The sequence below is a fragment of the Saimiri boliviensis genome, chromosome 9, assembly GCF_048565385.1.
Source record: "Saimiri boliviensis isolate mSaiBol1 chromosome 9, mSaiBol1.pri, whole genome shotgun sequence".
Taxonomy (NCBI): domain Eukaryota; kingdom Metazoa; phylum Chordata; class Mammalia; order Primates; family Cebidae; genus Saimiri; species Saimiri boliviensis.
This window is the reverse complement of record NC_133457.1, coordinates 61,879,701-61,905,200: the sequence shown is the minus strand read 5'-3', so window position 1 is coordinate 61,905,200 and position 25,500 is coordinate 61,879,701.

Sequence of the window (25,500 nt, the reverse complement as noted above, 5' to 3'; positions counted from 1 at the left end):
GAGAAGGAGAAAGGGAAAGGGATACCACATTCTAAACAGATAAAAGAAAAATTCAAGTATAAATGGTTACATGCCACTGCTCGTCTCCGAAACAACTCTGTGGGCAGAGTAGAGCAGGCACATTGGCCAAGTTCCCTCTGGGTGGTGGATTTGTGCAGTCCTAAACAGTTTCTGGTGTTTCTTGGAGTCTTGTTGTGTAAATGCAGAATTCAAATGGGCTGACCATAAGTGAGACAGAAGAACATGATGGCAAGGAGTGTATTACATACTCTTCACTGGTCCCCATGGTCCCCATTATTCATCCGTACCATGCAGGCTGGGGACAGGGGTAAAAAAGACCTATAAATAACCTAGGCTATCAGATGGTGGTAGTCCACATAGAATTGATTGGATGGGGACTGGAGAGAATTTCCAAGATTTGACACTCCACACGGATGACAAGGAGTAACGGATTGGCTGTTGGTAATTCATGGTCCTTATCAGAAGGCAATGGGAAGGATGGCAACTTAGCACCATCTGGATTGACTCAAAGCTCTTCTTAGCTGGTGATGCAAGCAATAGCTGGCTGTGGTTTGCAAATTCTCCATTTTATCCTCTCTATTCCAAAAGTTTGCTTTCTCCTCCTTTCCTCAATGCTGTGTGTCTTTTAAAATTGTCTTTTAGGCAGATGATGTTGCTCTCTATAAGAATGCAACCCCACTTTCCTCACCTGTGCTCTGGTGCATGGATTTTTTTGGCTAACATATGGATATTTGTGTTTTTTTTTGTTGTTGTTGGGGGTAGTTCTATAGTGCATAGGCCCAATCTATGTTGTTTAGACTTGGGAAATGAAGTTCAATGGCTGCAAGTAAGGAGCATAGATTAATCCTTAGAAATGTATGCCATGGCAATAAAATACTATTTATTAGGCTGTGCACACAATGAGCCAAACACTGCATTAAGGGAGTCTTCAAACATTTTCTCCTCCAACAAATATACAAGATGATTATTACTCCATTTTAACCAATGAGGAGATTGCAAATCTGAGTGTACCAGTAAATATCCAGATCTGGGAATGTAATTGGATGTGTCTGACTCCAGAACACATGATCTTTCTGATAACATCAGAAGGCTAGCCTGCCTCATTTTGAAATTTCCAAGGTCTTTTTTTTTCATGTCCCATTTTTCTTTGAGTTCCTTTACCCTGGTCCCCAGTGTTCAGTGACAGGTCCTGTGTGATCCTCTAACGTCAAAGCCTGATACGGCAGCATTTGTTTATAATGTTCCATTGATGCTGTTGTTTCCTTTTTAGACTGCATTTCTGAAATAGGGTTTTGGAAGTTAGTTCCAGGTAGAGGAGCTATTCCCAAAGGGCCTTGCCAAAAGGGTCTGGAGGTGCTGCAATTCTAGCATTGGTTCTTATACAGTTTTGCCAGACAAAAATGAGGCCAAGTAAGACAATAGTCTGCAAAGAGACTGTGTAGTAAACACTAGTACCTCCCCCAGTTCCCCTGTGTTGTGCACCCATCTTCTCAGCTTCTGTGAATGTCAGCTGCTCGTGTTTCACAGATATCCATCTTTTCTGGAAAATTATCCTGGAATGAGGGAAACTATCTGGCCTGCAAAGTTATGGGTATGAGCTTCTCTTCTCTCAAAAGGGATGCCTCTGAGGTGTGGATTTCTCTCCAGACCCTTCTATATATCAGGGCTAGACCATACTCTGCCAGAGACCAGATTCTTGCTCAGCGTCTTTCTCTTGCTTTTCCTACCATCCTTCCTTCACAAGTTTCTCATGAGAGGGCTTTCACAGAAAACCACATGTACTTGATTCTTGTCTCAGGCTTTGCTTCTAGAGATGTTGACCTAAAGTAGGCTGCTGATAATGGTCTGGTCCACTCTCAGCACAGAATCTTGAATTTAATAGCTGAACAAGATCTATTTTATTTCCAACAGCTTTCCCTAACTGTATCTGAAAGGGTTATTTAGTGGATTCTGGAAACATTAAAAAGGCTGTTTTAGAATAACTGAACCCACTTTTAAAATAACAACTATATAGACTTTTCAAGAAAGTTGACTCAAACTTAAGTAATCCAACAACTATGGATACTATGTAATGGGGTCCATGTACTAATTTCTGATGTTTTTCCCCTCGACCAGATAGATTTCCCCCAAGGGCTTATTCTCTCTTGTCATCCAGTCTGTGCTTTCTTTTCTTCCATTTGTCTGGTTCTGTTGTGAGTAAATTGCTACTCTTGTCTCACACTGTTCTTATTTTTTGCTGGCATGCAAGGAAAGCAGGGTTTTCATTTCACAATGCTGAGTCTCAGTCTCTCCTTACATACTTGTTCAAAGTTTAGTTTAAATATCATTAAATGATTGGAAAAAATGCTAAGTGCTAAATCTTTCTTGTTGGGGAAATGCTTCTCTCTTTGTTTTGAGGTCTTTTGCTGTCTGGCTAGGGCCTGCATCCGTGTGCTGGAACTCCGTTATTCTGCTCTGCATTATACTCTGCCTTTTTCCTGAAATGATTCTGATCAGTCTCTGAGCTGAAAACAGATCCCTTTTTGGGATGAATCAGGGCACCACAACAATTCCTGTGTAACCTCACCAAACATCTACTCTTGTTGCAGATTAGAGGCTCTGTTGAGTTACTTCATATCCAATATACTTTGAGTAAATGTTTTAGTCTGATATATATTCTTTGAAGTTTGTAGGTTTCTGAGAATGTTGCCTGTAAAGGTTTTAAAGTCAGTTTTCTTTCTGAATGTCTTTTTGAGTTTTACAAAGTGGGCCTTAAAATCCTCCAACGAGAGGAAAAAGAGGAGAATCAGAAATTACTATTTATTGTATCTATTTTGTTTTTCAATATAGGAAAGCAATTGTTGAATTAGGCAATAGGATGGGAGACTTCTTATTTGCAAGGTCTCTTCAGCATCCCAGACCCACTGAACCAATACTCACTGTCATGCCTTTGCTCACGCCATTCCCTCTGCTTGACACCATTCCCTCTCCTTTCTACTAAACTGCATTTCATTCATGTTTCAAGAGCATGTCCCACTGTCCTTAAAAAGTCTTTTTTAAATACTGTCCAATTCTTTACATGACCTTACCCTCTTTTGAACTCCTAGAACATTATCTGTATGCAAATTGCAAATAGATGTCATTGCGTACGCATACTCTGACTCCTGGTGGCTACCACTATGTTGTGTTGAGATGATACTAGACTCAGGGTCTATCCAGGCTCATTGGGAAAAGGAAGTGCTATAAACTAAATGTTTGTGACCCCCTCAGATTAGTATGTTGAAGCCTAATCCCCAATGTGATGATGTTAGGAAGTGGGCTTTTCGGGAGGTAGTTAGATCATAAGGGTGAATCCCTCATACATGGGATTAGAGCCCTTATAAAAAAAGGCAGGGGACAGATGATCTCTCTCTCTCTCTCTCTTTCTTGGCCTTGTGAGGATACAGTGAGAAGGTGGATGTTTACAAGCCAGGAAGTGACCCTTCCAAGACACTGGATCTGCTGACACTTTGATCTTGGACTTCCCAGACTCCAGAACTATGAGAAATAAATGTCTGTTGTTTAAGCTGCCCAGTCTCTGGTATTTCTGATACAGCAGTCTGAGCTAAGACAGAAAGTATAATTAATTGGGAATGTCTCCCATAGATATCAATGGTAGGAGTAGCCCTATGTTTGACATACTTGTGTTATATCATTCATATAACAATTTTATACTTTGTCTTTTTAAAGTTATTGTTTAGAAACATAATCTATCTCTTTAGCTAAATGCATATTCACTGAGCAAGCAGACCATCTGCTTCTCTGTAGCCACAGAGCTTAGCTTGTGACACAGAAGGTATTTATTATAATGAACCATTAATGACTTGTACTGCACAAATAATATCTATAGGCTACCACAGCTTCATTGTTCTTTAGATAGATAATTGCTCTTGGAGCTTCTCTTGAGTGCTTAACCTACAACCAGGCAGAAAGGCATGGTTCAAAGAATCACAGGCATGAAACATGGTTTCACAATTAAAATAGAAAGAAAGAAGGTGAAGCTCCATTTGACTTAGAAACACTAAAAACACATTCATTTGCCTGTGGGAATTTTTGGTTTTTAAAATTTTCCATTACAAAGAATGATTTTCAAAAGAAAACTGCTAATTAAAGTGGGCTTAAAACTTAAGTTGGATTGTTTTATGGAAAACTAATTATGAATTATATCTTTATTAAATACATGTCCACAAACCCGCAAAACTTTCCAGATTGAGAAGATATTTCCCCACTAAATCTAAATCTTAGAAAAGTTTGCATCATGAAGGAAAGAAAAAGAGCATCTATTCAAAGTCCAAACTCATTAAATAACTTAGAACAAGGGTCAATATGTGAATGAGCAATCTATTTGTTTACCTTTTAAAACATTTCTGAAGTTTCTGATGTACCATATGGATGTCTATTTCTTTGGAGCTGAATAAGTTATTCACCTTGGAATTGTTATTACTAAGTCTTGGACCTCAACATTTGGTTTATTTATAGTCAACAAAATATCAGAAAATTGTGTGTCACTAATAAACATGTGATCACTAGTGGAAAGTACAGAAATTACCTGAGGATAATTTTCAGACTCATTCAGAGCTTGAAAAACCCAAGAAACCATAAAGACAAGTTTTTAGAATGGCACTTTCTGGTGAAGGTATTACCAGTACAATTTTGATTGTAATCAAAAGCCAAAAGTTACACATAATTAAGTGTCTAATAGGTGTCAGGCATCATGCCACAGATTGCATACTTACAAAGATGAATAGTTCCAAAGTAATTAGAAAGAGTATGGGTCTGACACTTCATAATCACGGATTCACATCTGGCAGTATAACTAATTGTAGAAGCCTAGGGAGTTTACTGACCTTTTCTGAGCCTCAACTTCATTATCTATAATCTAATGATGTTGACTTCAAATGCCGTTACATGAAATAGGTGAGATGAAATAGATCTGAAGACGATTGGAACAGAAACAGAAGCTGCTTGTTTAAGACTTAGGTGAGAAGCTGCCCATTGTTGGGAGAGAAAAGACTACATGATGTGGGATAGAAGCCTTTTTTGATAAAGGGAGAATATATTAGTCAGAGGTTCTCCAGAGAAACCAAACCAATAGGATCTCTCTCTCTCTCTCTCTCTCTCTCTCTCTCTCTCTCTCTCTCTTCTCATGCTTGTGGTGATGCTGATGTAAACAAACCGACTGTGCTATCAGTCATATAAAAGTATAGCACATACAGTTATGTATAATACATAATGCCTGATAATTATAATAAATGACCATGATACTGGTTTTTATATTTACTATACTATCCATTTTATCATTATTATTGAGTGTGCTTTTTCTACTTACAAAGAAACTGTAAAACAGTCTCAGGCAGGTCCTTTGGAAGTATTCCAGAAGAAGGCATTGTTATCAGAGGTAATGATGGCTGCACGCATGTTATTGGCCCAGACCTTATTTCAGGGTGAAATAAGAATGGGGGTAGAAGACAATAATACTGATGATCCTGACGCTGTGTAGGCCTAGGCTAATGTATGTGTTTATGTCTAACTTTTAAAAATATTTTTTAATTTTTTAATTTTATGGTTACATAGTAAGTGTATGTATTTATGGGGTGCATGAGATGTTTTGATACAGGCATGCAATGTATAATAATCACATCATGGAAAATGAAATATTCATTCTCTCAAGCATTTATCCTTATGTCACAAACAATCCAATTATATTCTCAGTTATTTTAAAATGTACAATTAAATTATAGTAACTGTAGTCACACTGCTGTGCTGTCAAATACTGGGCCTTACTCATCCATTCTAACTCTTTTTCTTGTGCCCTTTAACCATTCCCATCTGTCCACCAACCCCCACTGCCCAGTATCCTTCCCAGTATCTGGTAACTCCCCTCTATTTTATGTCCATGAGTTCAGTTGTTTTGATTTTTAGATCCCACAAGTAAGTGAGACCGTGTGATGTTTGTCTTTCTGTGTCTGACCTATTTGACTTAACATAATAGCCCCCAATTCCTTCTATGTTGTTGTAAATGACTGAATCTCATTCTTTTATGTAGCTGAATAGTAGTCCATTGTGTATATGTACTACATTTTCTTTATCCATTCATCTGTTGATGGACACTCAAATTGCTTCCAAGACTTGGCTATGCGGGGCAGAGCTGCAACAAACATGGGAGTGCAGATATCTCTTTGATATACTGATTTCCTTTCTTTTGGGTATATACCTAGCTGAGGAATTACTGGTTCGAATGGTAGCTCTAGTTTTAGTTTTCTGAGAAACTTCTAAGCTGTTCTCCATAGTGGTTATAATAATTTACATTCCCAACAGTGTACTAGGCTTTATGTCCTCGTCAGCATTTATTATCACTTGTCTTTTGGATATAAGCCATTTTAACGAGGGTGAAATGATATCTCATTGTAGTTTTGATTTGCATTTTCGTGATGATCCATGATGTTGAGCACCTTTATGCCTCTTTGCCATTGGTATATATTCTTTTGAGAAATGTCTGTTCAAATCTTTTGTCCATTGTTTAAATTGGATTATCAGATATTTTCCTGTAGAGTTGTTTGAGCTTCTTATAATAGTCTGGTTATTATTCCCTTGTCAGATATGTAGTTTGTAAATATTTTCCCCCAGAATGGGAGAAATGGTTTGTCTCTTTATTTTGTTGATTGTTTTCTTTGCTGTGAAGAAACTTTTTAACTTGATGTGATCACGTGTCAATTTTTACTTAGATTGCTTGTGCTTATGGGGTATTACTCAAGAAATCTTTGCCCAAACCAATGTCCTGGACATTTTCCCCAATGTTTTCCTGAAGTAGCTTCATAGTGTGAGGTTTTATAGTTAAATTTTTAATCCATATTGATTTTATTTTATTTTATTTTTTGTATATGGTGAGACATAGAGGTCTAGTTTCATTCTTCTGTATGTGGATATACAGTTTTCCAAGCACCATTTATTGAAGAGACTGTCTTTTTCCCAGTGTATGTTCTTTGGATTTTTGTCAAAAATGAGTTCACTGTAGGTGTGTGGATTTGCTTCTGGGTTCTCTATGCTGTTGCATTGGTCTATGTGTCTGTTTTTATGTCAGTACCCTGCTGTTTTGGCTACTATATTTTTGTAGTATACTTTGAAGTCAGGTAAAGTGATTCATCCAGTTTTGTTCTTTATGCTTAGGATAGCTTTGGCTATTCTGAGACTTTTGTGGTTCTATATAAATTTCAGATTTTTTTTCTATTTTTGTGAATAAGGTCATTAGTGTTTTTATAGGAATTGCATTGAATTTGTAGATCACTTTGGGTAGTATGGGATTAACTTACTATTGGGATTTAACAATATTGATTTTTCTAATACATGATCATGAAATATTTTTCCATTTTTGGTGTTCTTTTCATTTTCTTTTGTCGGTGTTTTATAGTTTTCGTAATAGAGATCTTTCACTCTTTTGGTTAATTCCTAGCTATTTAATTTTTTGTGGCTATCATGAATGGTATTACTTTTTTGATTTGTTTTTTAGATTGTTCACTATTGGCATATAGAAATGCTGCTGATTTTTGTATGTTGATTTTGTATGTTGATTTTATATGTTATATCCTGCAACTTGACTGAATTTGTTTATCAGTTCTAAGAGTATTTTTGTGGAGTCTTTAGGCGTTCCCAAATATAAGATTATATTATCTGTAAATAGGGATAATTTGACTTCTTCTTTTCCAGTTTGGATGCTCTTTGTATCTTTGTCTTTTCTGATTGCTCTAGCCCAGGGCTTCCAGTACTGTATTGGATAACGATGGTGAAAATGAGTAGCCTTGGCCTGTTCCAGATCTTAGAGGAAAGGCTTTCAGCTTTTTAGCTATTTAGTATGATACTAGCTGTGGGCATATCATGTATAGCTTTCATTGTGTTGAGCTATATTTCTTCTATACTCAGGTTTTGAGGGTTTTATTCATGAATGGATGTTGAATATTATCAAATGTTTTCTCAGCATGAATTGAGATAATCTTTTTTTGTCTTTCATTCTGTTGATATAATGTATCACACTGATTGATTTGTGTATGTTGAACCCTCCTTGCATCCCAGGGATAAATTTCACTTGGTCATGGGTGAATGATTTTTTAAAATGTATTGTTGAATTTTTAAAAACGGTTTGTGAGTATTTTGTTGAGGATTTTTACATCAACATTCATCAGGGATACTGGCCTGTAGTTTTCTTTTTCTCATGGGTCTTTGGTTTTGGTAGCAGGGTAATACTGTCCTTGTAGGGTGCGTTTGAAAGTATTCCCTCCTCACACTATTTTTCTGAATAGTTTGAATAGGATTGGGTTTAGTACTTTTTAAAATGTTTAGTGGAATTCAGCAGTGAAGCCATCAGGTCCTGGGCTATTGTTTACTGGAGGACTTTTTATTACAGCTTTAATCTCATTCTTTATTTGTCTGTTCAGATTTTCTATTTCTTCCTGGTTCAGTACTGTTAGGTTGTATGTTTCTAGGAGTTTGCTCATTTCCTCTAGATTTTCCAATTTATTGGCATATAGTTGCTAATTGTAGCCAGTAATGATCCTTTGAATTTTTGCAATATCAGTTATAATGTCTCCTTTGTAATCTCAGATTTTATTTATTTGTATCTTCTCTCCTTTTTTCTTAGTCTGGCTAATAGTTTGTCAATTTTGTTTAACTTTTCAAAAAGCCAACTTTTTGTTTCATTGATTTTTTGTATTATTTTCTTCATTTCAATTTCATTTATTTCTTCTCTGATCTTTATTATTTCTTTTCTTCAATTTCATGTTTGGTTTGCTCTTGCTTTTCTAGTTCTTTAAGATGCATTGTAAGGTTATTTATTTGAAGTTTTCATTCTTTTCTTATGTACATGTTTATAGTTATAAATTTGCCTCTTAGTACTGGAGGGATAAATTTATCCCAAGGCCCAAGGATAGACACTCCTTGGGATAAATTTACCCCTGGGATGCAAGGATGGTTCAACATACACAAATACAACATACCATAGGTGTTGGTATGTTGTGTTTCCATTATTTGTTTTAGGACATTTTCTCATTTTCTCCTTAATTTCTTTATTGACCCACTGGTCATTTAGGAGCATATTGTTTAATTTCCATTACTTGTATAGTTTCCAAAATCTATATTGTTATTGGTTTCTAGGTTTGTTTCTTTGTGGTTGGAGAAGATACATGGTATTTTTTTTTTAATACTTTAAAACTTGTTTTGTGACCTAACATATAATCTGTCCTTGAGAATGATCTATGTGCTAAGAAAAAGAATGTGTTTTCTGAAGCTGCTGAATAAAATGTTCTGTAGATAGCTGTTAGATCCATTTGGTCTATAGTGCAGATTAAATTTGAGGTTTCTTTTTTGATTTATTGTCTGGGAGATTTGTTTAATGCTAAAAATGGGGTGTTGAAGTCGACAGGTATTGGGGTATGTATCTCTCATTAGCTCTGATAATGTTGCTTTACATATCTGAGTGCCACAGTATTGAGGGCATATATATTTAAAATTGTTATATCCTCTTGCTGGATTGACTCCTTTATCATTAGATAGTGACCTTCTTTGTCTCTTCTTATAGTTCTCATCTTGAAATATATTTTGTCTGATATAAGTATAGCTACTCCTGCTCTTTTTTTTTGTTTGGGGGAAGCCAGTCTTTTTAAAACATCAAGTTTTGGTCTGCATATCCCTTTTTTTCAACACTATAATTAGATCACACAGAAATGTTGAAAGTTTGAGAATCCCTGTTGTAAATGACAAGAAAAAGACTCAGTGTCCTACAGGGACACAGACATAAGGCTAGCACCTGCTTGTGAGAATTGGCAAGTGTGCTGCAGGTTTTGCTGGGTCATGTTCAAGAGAAGAATTGGCACTCACATGTCCATAGGCTGTGGGTTTTCCTTTTAGTTGTTGAAACAGCAGAATAGGTGTGGGCCCCAGAGACTGAATGACATTGTTAGTCATCAGTAGCCCCACAGTAACAGCAGAACTTGCTTAATTAGAAGATCATGGGCACATATGTAGTTTGTATTTTCTTACTGAAGAAGTTTCTTCAACAGAAATTAACAAAATCATCCAGAACAAAGCCAGGTTCCTGGTATCCCCATTCAATCTCACTCCCTTCAATGAGGGACAACTTGGGAGCTAAAGTGAATAGAAATGTGATAAAGATTTTCAATATGGTACCACAGGAAACATTACCATTCCTTTAATTCTAGAAGGCTGCTCAACTTCAGAGAGTTAGCCCAATAATGACTTGATTGTATTGTAGCATGAGATGAGCTGAAATGTGAAATGTAAAGTAAACATTCAGGACAATGATCTTGGTGTTATGGTACATCATGAATAAGACTGAAATAGAATTTACCTATAATAAAAGGCTCTTGGTGTAGGAGGGCTAGATGACAGGCATTATGCTTTTCAGACCAGGGTTCCCAGTATTGTAAACTCTAAAATGAAAAGTAGAAATTTCTAGAAAACTGACTTACACTAAAAATGCAGGAAAATCACAACTTTTAATTTTCCTTTGTGGTCTTGATTGCTCTAAAGCATGCTGTGGCAAGGGTCTCACTTTTGTATGAACCTCCTTTAAGAAATAACTTAGAATCATAGAGCATTAGAATGAGTTAAAAGCAACCCTAGTAAGCCTTATTTATGTAAGCTTCTCCTTGACTTATGATGGGATTATGTCTTTATAAACCCAATAAGTTTATAAGTTGAAAATATCATAAGTCAAAAATTAGTATACCTGACCTACTGAATATCATAGCTCAGCCCAGCCTACCTTAAATGTGCTCAGAACATTACATCATTTGCATGGTTAACTGGGCTCAATGGTGCTGCCCCCCATTACCAGAGTATATTAGACTGCAGCCTGGGAAAATATCAAAATTCTAGATCGAATGTCCAGGTTTTACTGAATGCTTATCACTTTCATGTCATTGTAAAGTTGCATAGTAGAGTCATCATAAGTTGGGGACTATTTGTATGGGTAAATGAGAATCCATTTGTTAATGGTAGAACTGAAAAGAGAACGCCATCTTTTTGCCATTTCTCCCTAGTCACTTCCTTCTTCTTCACAGCCCAGAGTATTTTCTCTTCTAGCTTGGATGTTTTATCACTTTAGTTCAAATTTGAAGCAAATTAAACATGATGCTCTATTTCTGTTTATAGAAATATAGAAGTAGAGGTAACTTCTATTTCAAGAAGTCAATTTGAAGGCAAATACATATAAATGGGAATGTAAGAGTGATTTCACATCTATAGATACAGCGTTTTTGAAAGGCAAGAAGACAGAAATCATCAGTTATGACATGAAATGTTCTTAAATTGTATATTACAATTTTTAGGAAAGAAAACAGAAACGTGATCTGTTTACTGGGTCTCAATTTCCATATAGCTTTAAACTGTTCTGAAAAAATAAACTTCTAAAAGGCAATATAAGTTGAAAATGTTGTAAATCAAAAAGATATTGAGAAGGCAGGCCTTTCTCTGCATTTGCTACTCAAGTTATCACATGATTATACATTTTGAAACAAACAGATTATACTGCAAGTGTGGGTGAGCACCATATGAATTACTGAAAGTTGTCATATCATGAAGCTTTATTTGAAAAATATCCTGTAAAGATATAGATTTAAAAGTTTGCTTTTTCTGAATATATGTAATTTTGTGTATTAATTCCAGTCAAAATGCTTATGGAGGACTCATTTTTGAAGAGTAACAATTGTAATAGTTTATACCTTTCATGTTTTAGAGGCTTTCTTGGGAGATTCCAAATACTTAGGTTTTATTGTAAATGTTCTTTCTCATTTTACAAATTCACTTTTCTTTCACTAGCTACATTAGTTATGAAATAAAAGAAATCCTTGTTTTCTAAGCTTCTGGCTTATATTATTCCTCATCAAAGGAGCAGGTAATGAGTTTTTACTAAGAATAGTTAAGAATATTTCAGAAATATAGAGAGAAAAGAAAAGAAAAATTTTAAACCTGTTGACTTTCCATCTTCATTATTGAGCAAGCTAACTTTCATACTTCTATTATGCTATAAAATAATTCATGGTACAAATTTAAACTGATGTGTCTCTTTAGGACAGAGGATGAGTTATGAAACACTTGTTTTTATTATACATTATTTTTCAGGAAGATGATTAATTCTTAATGAAATTGTGGGTTGATCAGATAGAGAAGTGAGGACATGCCTGTGGACAAAAATAACCCCTAAGCTATGGTGACTCAATAATGTGGGATCAGGGAAGAATCTTCACAACCTTGAATACTGGGTTACTCTGATGGAGTAGGGTAAATCCAAAGGGCATGGATGTAATGAGCTGTCTATGAAAAGCAGCTTAAACATTGGCCTATCTTCTGGTATTAACACATCGAAAGAGGCAACCACAGGGCTAGAGAACATCTGTGAGGAACAGAAAGGGGCTTCTGAGAGGAAGCTTTGTGCACAAGTGTTCTAGTCTGCTTGGCTGCCCTGCTGTTAGAGATGTGAGCATCAGGCATTGGGATCAGTTCCAAATTTCTCCTTTCCCTGCTTTTTTATGTATTATAAAACCTTATGGCTATAATTTTATTGCCATGCCAATTTGCTCGTGTGATAAGATGTATGACCTGTGAATATAAATAATATTAATTTTAGCAGTCACCATTTATAGGAAACCTGCCATTGTACTAGTATTATATTAATCACTTAATATATGTTATCCTAATTGTTCTAGTCCATTTGTGCTGCTGTAACAAAATACCCTAGATTGGAGACTGGGTAATTTATAAAGAACAGAAATTTATTTTCCTGCAGTTTAGGATTTGGGAAATTAAAGAGTATGGCACCAGAAGATTCAGTTTCTGGCGAGGGCCTCTTTGCCTCCAAGATGGTACCTTGTTATTGGAGGGAACAAATGCTGTGTCCTTACATGGCAGAAGGCAGAGGGAAAAGGGACCAACACTAATTCCCTTCAGCCCTTTTATAAGGTAATTAATTTTATTAATGAGGGCTCTATCCTTACAGCTTACTCAGCTCTTCAAGACCTATTCCTTAATATTATCACAATGACAAGTTTCAACATATACATCTTGGGGGATACATTCATATCATAGCCCTAGTTTATCCCATATCAACCTTATAAGGAAGGTATTTTTGCTGTCCCCGTTTCAGCTTGCTGTCATTAAATGTGTGAACAAGAACATTCCCTCCTTGGTTCTGATCTGATTTTTTATATTTAAGAACCCAGCTTCCAAAAGGTTTGTTTCTGGAGTTTTCATTGCCAGGATCAGAAATGGTGTTGGCAGAGCTCTAGCCTCCTGGCAGTCCTCCCTTCTGGAAGAAGCTGTGTGAGGCTAATGGGGTTGGGTGGTGGGTAGAGCCTCCTGCCAACACTTGTAAGCATTGACTAGTCCCACTGAGCAACATCCAGTGGGCCTGCCCTGGGGCTTTTTCTCTCATCAGCCATAGGCCCATCACAGTCACTCCTTCATGCTGACCCCATTCTTCAGAAGATGTCTAACATGGCATAAAAGAGATGAGTTCCTCAGCCCAAACTTCAGTCTTGTAATTACTGAGCTATCTGTGCCTATGAATGGATTGGAAACTTAATTCTGTGGTCTGAATATTTGTATCTCCTCCAAATTCATATGTTGATACCTAATCCGCAATGCAATAGTATTAAGAGGTGGGGCCTCGACTGGGTGTGGTGGCTCATGCCTATAATCCCAGCACTTTGGGAGGCCAAGGTGAGTGGATCACCTGAGGTTAGGAGTTTGAGACCAGCCTGACCAACATGGAGAAACCCCATTTCTACTAAAAATACAAAAAAATTAGCCAGGAGTGGTGGTGCATGCCTGTAATCCCAGCTACTCAGAAGGCTGAGGCAGGAGAACTACTTGAACCTAGGAGGTGGAGGTTGTGGTGAGCCAAGATTACACCAATGCACTCCAGCCTGGGCAACAAGAGTGAAACTCTGTCTCAAAAACAAACAGACAAACAAACAAACAAAAAGAGTTGGGGCCTTCAGGAGGCAAGTAGGTCATGAGGGATCTTCCCCTGTGATTGGAGTTAGTGTCCTTATAAAAGAGGCTTGAGGGAGACTGTTTACCCTTTCCGCCAAGAAGGTGCCATCTGTGAGGAATGGACCCATCACCAGACACTAAATCTAATAGTGCTTTGGTCTCAGGCTGCACAGCCTCCAGAACTATGAGCAATAAATTCCTTTGCTTATAAATTACCCAGTCTAAGGCATTTTGTTATAGCAGCCTGAACACACTAATACAGAAATTGATGCTGAGAAGTGTGCTTCTGTAACAAGTGCCTAAAAATGTGGAAGCAGCTTAGGAAATGGGTAATGGATAGGTACTGGAAGAGTTCTGAGATACATGCTAGAAAAAGCCCATATTCTTGAGAGTGGATTACAAAGAACAATTCTGGTGAGGGCTCAGAAGAGAGGAGAGCCACAGAGAAAGCCTTAATCTTCTTAGAGATTATCTAAGATCTTCTGAACAGAGTGTTCATGGAAATATGGACAAAGAGTCTATTCCAATGAAGTCACAGATAGAAATGAGGAATGTGTTACTGGAGGTGAAGGAAAGGTGATCTTTGTTATAAAGTGGCAAAAAACTGAGCTGTATTCATGTCACAGTGTTTTGTGGAAGGTAGAACTTCTGAGCAATAAAATAAGATATTTGGTGGAAGAAATATCTAAACTAAGTATGGAGGGTTTGGCATGGCTCTTCTTGACTGCTTAGAGTAAAATCAAGAAGAGAGAAACAAGTTAAAGACAGAACTCAAAATTAAGGGGAGCAGACCTTAACGATTTGGAAATTTCTTAGCCTGGCCATGTTTTAAAGAATAAAAAAGCATGCTTGGGAGAGAACACTAAGGATGTGGCCAAACTACCGTTTGCTAAAATTAGTGTGAATCGAAGGAAGTCAGATATTATTCATCAATTCAATGCAATAGTGGCCATGAAGGCATTTGAAAGATCATCAGGCCTGTTACTCCCATCACAGGCCCAGATTATCTGAGGGATAGATGTTAAAAGAGGTCTCTCAGGTGCTCTGTGCAGCCTCAAGTCTCTGCTCCCCACACTTTGGCACAGCACACTGACCACCCCAGGTGTGGCTCAAGCAGGTCCAGATATGGCTCAGATTTCACCTCTGGAGGGCATAGGTGGTAAATCTGTGTTTACCATAGGTGTCTAAGCAGTGCCATCTTCGTAAGTGTGCAGAGTGCATGAGCTGTAAGGGCATGGCTTCCTCCACCTAGGTTTCAGAGTGCTCAGGAGAGCCTTGGGTCCTAGGCAGAGAACTGCTGCTGGGATGGGGCCACCACAGAGAGCCCCCACTGGAGCAATGCCTAGTGGAGCATGGGGTTGCGGCAACTGAAGAAAGCTTCCACTAGGGCAATGCCTTGTGGAGCTGGTGGGGTGGGGCAGTCTCCAATATCTTGGACTGTTAGAACCACTGAAGCATGATTCCAGCCTGGGAGAACCATGGGTACTTGATATGGTTTGGCTGTGTCCCAGCCCACATCTCACCTTGAATTATAATAATCACCATGTGTCAAGGGCGTGACCAGGTGGAGATAACTGAATAATGGGGGCAGTTTATTCCATACTGTTCTCATGGTAGTGGGTAAGTCTCATGAGATGTGATAGTTTTATAAATGGGAGTTCCCCCACCCAAGTGCTCTTGCTTGCTGCCGTGTAAAATGTGACTTTTCTTCTCATTCACCTTCTGCCATGATTGTGAGGCCTCCCTGGCCATGTGAAACTGTGAGTCAATTAAACCTCTTTCCTTTATAAATTACCGAGTATTAGGTATGTCTTTACTAGCAGCATGAGAACAGACTAATACAGTACTTGACTTCAACCTGAGATAGGTGCAGTGTGGATGTCACCCAGCAAAACCATGGTAGTGGGATCATCTGTAGTCACAGGAGCCTACTCCTTTCTTCACTGTGTCCAGAAGGAAGAATATGGAATTAAAGAAGACCATTCTTAAGTGTTAAGATTAAATATTTTCCATATTGGGTTTTAGATTTGGTCACGTAGTGGGTAGAAGCCTGAGCTCCCCATTTAGTCTTAACGGACACAGTGGCTGGAGCGGTAGGCCTCATTACAGGTTGGAGGGAACGCAAGTCCTACCTCCATATTTGGTATCCCATTCTTTACTGTTTCTCCATTTTGGAATAAGAATGTATAAGCTATGCCTGTCCCACCATTGTATTTGGAGGCACATAACTTGTTTGATTTCTCAGGGTCATGGCCGGAGTAGAATTTGCCTCAGAATGAATCACACCCTTGAGTCTCACTCATATCAGATTTAGATAACATTTAAATGAGACTCTGGCCTTTAGACTTTTGAGTTGGTGCTGGAATGAGTTAAGACTTTTGGAACTATTAGGATGGAATGGGTGTATTTTGCATGTGAGAAATATATAAATTTATGGTCTGAATGTTTGTGTCCCCCCAAACAAATTTATACTTTGATACCTGATCCACAGTTCAATAGTATTAAGAGGTAGAACTGTTAGAAGAAGGAAATTAGGTCATGAAGGTGGAGTCCTCATAAGTGGGATTACTGAAAGTGGTGGCAGGTGCCTGTAATCCCAGCTACTCGGGAAGCTGAGGCAGGAGAATCACTTGAACCTGCGAGGTGGAGTTGCAGCAAGCCAAGATCATGCCATTGCACTCCAACCTGGGTGAAAGAACGAGACTCCATCTCAAAAAAAAAAAAAAAAAAAAAAGGAGTATGCACAGATGGCAAACACATGCAAACGTAGCTATTGGGGAAATGCCAATAAAAGCCACAATGAAATATCACATTGTGTATATCACATTATACATTCTCTGCATGTAATGAAATTTCACATGTACTCTATAAATATGTACAAATATAACGTTTCAAAAAAGGTAAATCTAAAAGAAAATCACTAGAAACATATAAAAATGACTAAAATAGAAAGCAGTGATCATACCAAATGCTGACAAGAATGCAGAGAAATCCCATGAATTACTAGTGGGAATGTAAAATGGTACCATCACTGTGAAAAACAATTTATCAGTTTCTTAAAAAACTAAAAATCTAACTACTGTATGATTCAGTAATCACGCTCTTAGGTATCTATCTGAGAGAAATAAAACCTTATGATTGCACAAAAGCCTTTACATGAATGTTTATAGAAGTGTTATTCACAATAATAAAAAACTGGAAACAAACCAAACATCTTTTAATGAATAAATGGTGGAACAAACTGTGGTACATCCAGACCGTAAAATATCACCCAGTAATAAAAAGGAATCAATTGTTGATCGATGCAGCAACCTGGACGAATCTCCAAATGATTATGCTGAGTGAAAGAACACCAAACCTAAAAGGTTACATACGATATTATTTCATTTATACATTTCCTACATGGCAAATTCTAGAAATGGATTAGTGGTTGCTAGGAGTTAAGGTGGGGATTTGGGCTGAAGGGTGGCTACAAAGGGCAACATAAGAGATGCTTGTTGGGATGGAAATGTTTTTTATTTTGACTGCATATCAACATTCTGTTGTGACATTGTGCTGTGATTTTGCAAGATGTCACCACTGGGGGAGACTGGGTAGAGAGTATATGGCATTTCTTTTGACTATTTTTTACAACCACATGTAAATCTATAATTTTCTCAAAATAAGTATACTTTTAAAAATCACTTAAAAAAAGCAATAATGTAAATTTCACTGGGTTAACCTGAAGTGAAAGGATATATATCTAAATGTAATGTCTTAAAGACATAGAGGTTAATTTCTTGTTCATGTAACTATCCCACGCAAGTGTTCAAGGACAGAGGTGGGTTCTTCCTCGTAATAATTCAGAGAAAAGGTTATGGTTCCAACATCCATTAGACTCTTGCTATATATGATTGAGGCTCCATTGTTGTATCCATAGTCCCACTGGTAGAAGAATACAGAGAGTACAAGGCTGGGTTGGCCTTCTGTGTCTGCCAAACCTTGACCTGAAAGTGGTTCATATTTCTGCTCATGTTCTATTGCAAATGTGGCCACATCTAGCTCCAAGGAGAACTGGGGAACGTAGTCCCTGTCAAAAAAAGCAGCTTCTGAGATACAACCATGAATAGGGAGAAGAGATTTTAATGGACAGGTTTCTGTTTGAAATCTAAAAAAATTCAAGCAATTTGAAAGAATAAAAAAGAGGAAAACAAATGCCCTGGCTTTCCAGTTCCATTTTCTCTACTTCCAGAGGTCACCACTGTTAAAGTTTGCAGTATTTCTTTTCAGACTTTTCCTAGGCATCTATACACGTAGTCATAGATAAAGAGCCCCCAGAGGGAGACTCACCAAAATGATTGCATGTTCCACATAACATTGAACAATTTTCTCTTTTAACTTACCAATGTTTCTATTGTTCTTTGTCACTGCCTCTCTGTCTCTACACACACACACACACACATACACCCTTCATTTTAAAGAAATACTTCTATTATTTCCATGGTAGAGATGTATTCCACAGCTTATTTATATTACTATAGAACCATTTTCTTTAGCCCCATATATAGACTGTTTCTAATTTTATGCTGCTATAAGTAGCACTTAGTTATTAACAACTTTGGGTAAAAAGCTGTTTCTCTGTTTAGAATTTTTCCAGTTATGAGATTCAGAAATAGGATTAATTCCTGGGATCAAGACCACTGGGTACAAGACCTGCAAGTTTCATATTTTAAACTCTTATCTCTTTTTTTGGATGCCTTCATGCGTTTGTCAGCTAAGTTTTCTTCTGCAAAGGTTTACCATATTTACTGAGTTCAAAAAGCCAAATTTTATTTCTGGGCCTGGTTTGAATTCTATTTTACTTCTTGGTGTTCATGATTCTCATGTTAGTATGTATGCAGAAAAATAGGAACAAGACACTGTCTCATTCTTGGAAAACTGTAGTTTCTCATTCTCAGGAGATTCCATAATGAAAGGCAGATCCCTGGGGTCAGTCATCCTGGACTGTGCTCTGCAAGGGGAGAAGTCAGGAGTGTTAAGGTCATTCATACATACAATTCATGCTTCTTAATTTGGAAAAGTTTCGATAAACTTAACAATTCCTTCCTGGCTGGCCACTCCTCTTGAGTTTGCTGGTCCTGACACTAGGTCTATCCCTTGGGCTTCTGGCTGTCCTCAGCCTCAGGTCCTGGTTTCAGGCAGTGTAAAGCCTTCTCTCTTGGACCTATATCTGCCGATTAACTTTGCATTGGAACAGTTTTTACTGCTCAGTTGAATCCATGAATAATTCTGCTCTGGTCCTTCTGCTTCCTCTTCTCTAGGAAATAGATATTTTTTCCTCTCTTATCTCTCTGTTTTATGATGTGGCCCTTTCTCTTCTCTCTGTGTAAAAGTCACAAAAGCTTTTTTCCCCTGTGGGGTATATTTCTGCCTTAGAAGGTCTCACTGGGTCCTGCTCCTCAGTTAACCTTACTTTGGCTTGTTTCCTCAGCTTCCCTTGTCCTCTTTCTTTTCCATCTGGACTGTGTCCTTCTGTGTGCTTTACACTTGATCAGTTCGATCACTTCTGTTTTACCATTAAAGGGTAACAGGGGTAGAGCCTTGGCAGTGGGAGATGGCAGAGATCTGGGTTGGCAAAGGAGACCGATGCTGGATCACTGTCAGACAGGCAGTGTGGTCTAAAGAATGGGCATGCAATCTGGAGCTAGAATGGCATGGCCAAACCTGTGTGGGCGTGTGTGTATGTATGTGTGTGCATGTAAACATGTATGTGTGCATAGGTGTATGGCAGACAATGGAAAGCAGAAAAGCTGGGAAAGAAAACAGAAAAGAAACTTCAACATAGTCAAAGGAAAGGAATAAGGGAACATATCAGAGGCATTATCGAGGTCTAGAAGAAGGATGGCAGAAAGTTTTCTGAGGATCATTTTTTAAAGTATTAAGGACATTCTTTTCTTAAAAAGAAAAAACTGGTGAGAACAGAACCTAGACTTCATGGAATTAAGGAAGAAATCAGTAAAGAGCTGAAACTCAGGCTTTGGACTCTGGCTGCCTGGGTTTAAATCCCAGCACCACCACACACCATCTAGTTGACGTAGGATAATCTTGTTTCTCAGATTCTTCACCTGTGAAATGAGAATAACAATAGTCCAGCCTTCTAGGACTGTTGGGAGGATTTTTTTTTTGGCCATTTAAAAAAAATTGCATTTTAGGTTTTAGGGTACATGTGAAGAACATGCAGGATTGTTACATAGGTACACACATGGCAGTGTGATTTGCTGCCCTCCTCCCCTTCACCTATATCTGTCATTTCTCCCCATGCTATCTCTCCTCACCTCCCCACCCCGCCGCTGTCCCTCCCCTATTTCCCCCTGACAGACCCCAGTGTGTAGTGCTCCCCTCCCTGTGTCCATGTGTTCTCATTGTTCAATAGCCGCCTATGAGTGAGAACATGCGTGGGTGTTTGATTTTCTGTTTTTGTGTCAGTTTGCTGAGAATGGTGGTTTCCAGGTTCATCCATGTCCCTACAAAGGACACGAACTCATTGTTTTTTTTATGGCTGCATAGTATTTCATGGTGTATATGTGCCACATTTTCCCTGTCCAGTCTATTATCAATGGGCATTTGGGTTGGTTCCAGGTCTTTGCTATTGTAAACAGTGCTGCAGTGAACATGCATGTACATATGTCCTTATAGTAGAACGATTTATAATCCTTTGAATATATACCCAGTAATGGGATTGCTGGGTCAAATGGAATTAAATAAGACAGTACATGTATATCACTTAGGGTTCCATCAGAAAAGCAGGGCTACTCTAAGTAATAAACAAAATTTATTATATGCATGTGATTTTGTAGAGACTGGGGGAGGAGCCTCTATGCCAGACTGTGTATCTCTTCATCTGGTGTTGCACCTAACGTAGCATGAGGGTACCCAGGCCGGCAGCTAGATAAGAAAGGGGGGTGTGAGCCAAAGCATAGACAAGCTGGATTCTATGAGGATGAACTGGAACTCAAGCCTGTCTCTTCCTATCAGCAAACTGGATGCCATGACTGACATGCAGGAGCAGCTGCACCTTTCACCGAGATGCTGTGCACATGTGTGAAGAAGCTGAAGGAGGAGGTAAAGCAGGAATCGCAAGAACAGCCAGTGACAATGTAAGTGAGCCGCCAAAGTGCCTCGTGCCTCCCAGAGCATCAAAAACATGGCGGCAGCTTTATTTCTACTTTTAAATCTCAGGCAATGTTTATCTTGTGACCTTCACCGACGTGGCATCATTCGGGGATGGGAATTCCGGGAAGAGTATTTTGAGCTTAGCTATGTTGTCATGGTGTAAAGGAGGGTGTTGGCCTCCAGGGCCCACTGGAGCACCTGTTTATGGTGGAGGTAGTTCTCGGTTGAGTTGGAAATCTTTCTGTTTCTTTCTGTCATAGTTGCCGATACTGTTTTGAGCTGGCAACTTGGAGCTCTGTCCTCTCACAGCTGCAGATAAGAGCATTCTAGTCCTTTCCATGCACAAAGGCCCTTCTTCTTAGGCCATGCTGGAGCTATTCTTTCCTCCTGAGAAGACATTTACTGTAGCCATGGAAACTTGGTCCAAAACAGGAATGTTGTGTTTCCCATAAGAGGTACCACACTGCACACCTTTGGAATTCCAGCTTATTTGCTTGCCCTAACCTCACAGACTCAGACTGTTGACGCAGTTCAAGCAGACCCTGCCTCAGCACCCCTCGACCCCAGTCCTTAATCCGCTCAGCCACATTAGAATGGTGGGGTGCCTTCTCCGAGAAATCACAGCCATGCTCTTTGGGGATTTTTGCTGACTTTCTGTGCACCCCTGTGAAACACTGGTATTCAGATATAATCTAAAAATGTACACATAAGAAATGAAGAATCCATAACAAGTCCTCTGATTTATCTGCTTTCTGCCTCAGTTTATTTGTATGGAAGATAAGGTTGTCAGCCACCTTCCTCAAAAGGATATTCTGAGGCTTCACATTGAAGGGTTGACATTTATTAACCAGGGTCATATGAAAGCCCTGATTTAATCTCTGGAGAAATGCTCTGAGTGTTTCAAACATGGGGACCATATAAGCATGAAGAATTTTGCCCATAGCTCTTAAAAGAGATGGCAGTCAGTCAACAGAGGCCTGGGACAATCCTTCGTTCATCTTGCTTTGCACTGTGCTCAGGCAAGTTAAATGGGGAATTGGAGGTGATCAGCATGTACTATGCTGGTTTTAAAACTATTAACTATTCACATACTGAACAAAAGATACTCTGAAAATATTTACCATATGAGAGTAAGTCATTATTAAAAAACTACTTACTTGTGCAGTTAGAATTTTTATATTCAAAAAGTTGCTACAGTGTAACTGCCTCTTAATAAGATAATACCACTCTTGGGGGACAAAAATAGTAAAAAAAAATGTGACCCTTCTATGTGCCACACACTACAATATACCCTTTCACATAAATATCTCCTTTAATTTGCTAAACATCCTCCCAGGTGAATATTATTATCTCTGAGGATTAGAAAGTTGAAATAATTTGTCCAAGGCCACCAACTAGTAAGGAATAAAATTAGGTTGCTTGTGTTAAAAAATCTATGCTCTGTTCTCACTCATAGACGGGTGTTGAACAATAAGAACACATGGACACGGAGGGGAGCACCACACACTGGGGTCTGTTGGGGGAAAATGGGGGAGGGATGGGGGTGGGGAGTTGGGGAGAGATAGCATGGGGAGAAATGCCAGATATAGGTGAAGGGGAGGAAGGCAGCAAATCACACTGCCATGTGTGTACCTATGCAACAATCTTGCATGTTCTTCACAGGTACCCCAAAACCTAAAATGCAATTAAAAAAAAATCTATGCTCTTCTTACTATCTTATCAAACACTAATAGTTGCCTTCTAGGTTAACAGCTGTAGTATTTATGATTTACTATTTATGTTCTTTTTTTGTGATGCAGTGGTAATATAAGTAAAATAAAGATAAAATAAGCTTTTAAAGATGAAAGCTATTATATTTTAGGGCACACAATTACATTTGTAATATATCTAAACTTACATAAGCGCAAACAATGTTGTTGCTGTCCTTGTGCACTTATGAAACGGGTTAGACTCCTTCAAAGGATGGTTGTGTAAGTGGGAAACAAATAACAGCTGAATTCATATGAAGGGAAGGCCGCATGCATTCAGTGCTGGGAAGCTCTAGGGAACCGAAGAAGACGAATATTCAAGAGAAAGCAGAAATGTTATTAAAAAAACTACTGACCAATGCAGTGAAATTATGGCATTTTGAGTAATTCTGTCTCTGCTGTTTGGTGAAGGGTATGATTTCTATTTTTCCAAGAGTGAACAATCACTAAGAATCCGTCATTGTTTCTAGTGTGTGGTATGTCGGAAAAGTGACTTTCCAAAAGAAATCTGTTTGCTATAATTATCCAAATCCCAAACCATAAGCCCAATAAAAATCATTTTGTGTTCAGCATGAAGGGAAGGCATAAATAAATAAGCATGCATTGTATTCCCATGAACAGTCAGTCAGCTGAGTTGAAAGAGTGAAACTTTCAGAAATTGGTGTCAGAAACATGCCTGAAAGGCAAGCCCAGTTGGTTTGCCATGTCGCACAGATTGACAGTGTATGAAGAAGTACACTGAGATGCTGGACATGGAGTGTGTCCTCTAGGGCAGGGACCAGGGAAGGGGCCTAGGGGGAGAAACCCTTGGAGCTCTTCTAAGTCATCGTTTTAAATGGAGGCTTTCCTTGGCAACTAAACATGGCATTTGTATAATTTTAACTGTCATCTAAGTTCTTCTACAGAGAGTAAGTCTTGTCAAAAAGGAGACTTCTAGCCCTGTTGAGCACTTTGGTGTGTTAGGCTGTGCAAAGGGAAGGATGGAGCTGGAGAGAAACACATTGTTTAAAAGAGTGAGAGGAATTATCCACATCTCAAACCATAAGACCTAGAAAAGTCATTTTGTGTTCGGCGTGAAGGGAAGGCATAGGTTAGCACGCATTGTATTCCCATGAACAGTCAGTCAGCTGAGTTGAAAGAGTGAAACTTTCAGAAGTAGGTGTCACAAACGTGACAGGAATACAGTGACAGGCAATCTTGTTTAAAGAAGCAGTCCTGGGACCAAGGACTGGGAGATGTAGGAGGCATGGGAGACTCCCTCCAGAGGCCTGGGCACCGAGACTGCTTCTTGTGTAAACAATAGCAAAGACCTGGAACCAACCCAAATGCCCATTGATGATAGACCGGACAGGGAAAATGTGGCACATATACACCATGGAATATTATGCAGCCATCAAAAATGATGAGTTCGTGTCCTTTGTAGGGACATGGATGAACTTGGAAACCATCATTCTCAGCAAACTGACACAAGAGCAGAAAATCAAACACCGCATGTTCTCACTCACAGGCAGGTGTTGAACAATGAGAACACATGGAAACAGGGAGGGCAGCATCACACACTGGGGTCTGTTGGGAGAAAATAGGGGAGGGACAGTGGGTGTTGGGGAGTTGGGGAGAGACAGCATGGGGAGAAATGACAGATATAGGTGAAGGGGAGGAAGGCAGCAAATCACACTGCCATGTGTGTACCTATGTAACAATCCTGCATGTTCTTCACATGTACCCCAAAACCTAAAATGCATTTTTTTTTAAAAAGAAGCAGTTCCTGGAGCTCCTGGGAGCCAGGTGGGAGGAATCAGAAGGGCTCAGGAAAGAAGGGCAGGGAGATGGTGAAAAGCCAAGTGCCAGGACTCCTCCTGAGACTCTTTGTTGATGCCATCAGGTCAAGTCTACAAAACTCAACACATGATTTATGGGAGCGGATTTCTCGTAAACAGTGATGAGAAGACCGACTTTCGCTTCCAGCTTGAGCTAGTGCAGCTCAGAAACAGCTTGCCGTTCTGCCTTCTGGGTGCTCACACAAGTCCTACAATTAATCTAAGACACATATTTACTCAATGCTCTTTACTTTTAAGATTACTTGGAATTTGGGACTTAAAAATCATAACATGCAAATAATTCCTATCCCTTTTCCCCGATCCCTACCTGAGCTGAGGTGTCTCTAAGAGCACTAGAGACTGGAGGGGTGAATGCACGGGGACTTGTGGAGCTGCCCTGCCAGTGGGTGCTCTTTTATGTTGCTTTAGTGGAGGTGGTGATGGATTTGCAACATCACACCCACGCCTCGTGACGGGGGCTGGAGCTGCAGTTTCTTGCCAAGGAATAGAATATAATCAAATCTCTAGTCCAGGTCTTGGATTTGATCTCTGTCTCGGTGGGCTTTGTTGGCCAATTTAGCCTCCTACAGACAAAGGTCGTGGTCATCTAGTACCATGACCTGGGTATTTAAGAGGTGAAAGAGTGTGCTGGTAACAGTGATTTTTCTGATGATGTCAATACTCCATGGCAGTCTGAAATGATCACAGAGATAGTTTCCCTTGACTCCCACCTGCAAGGC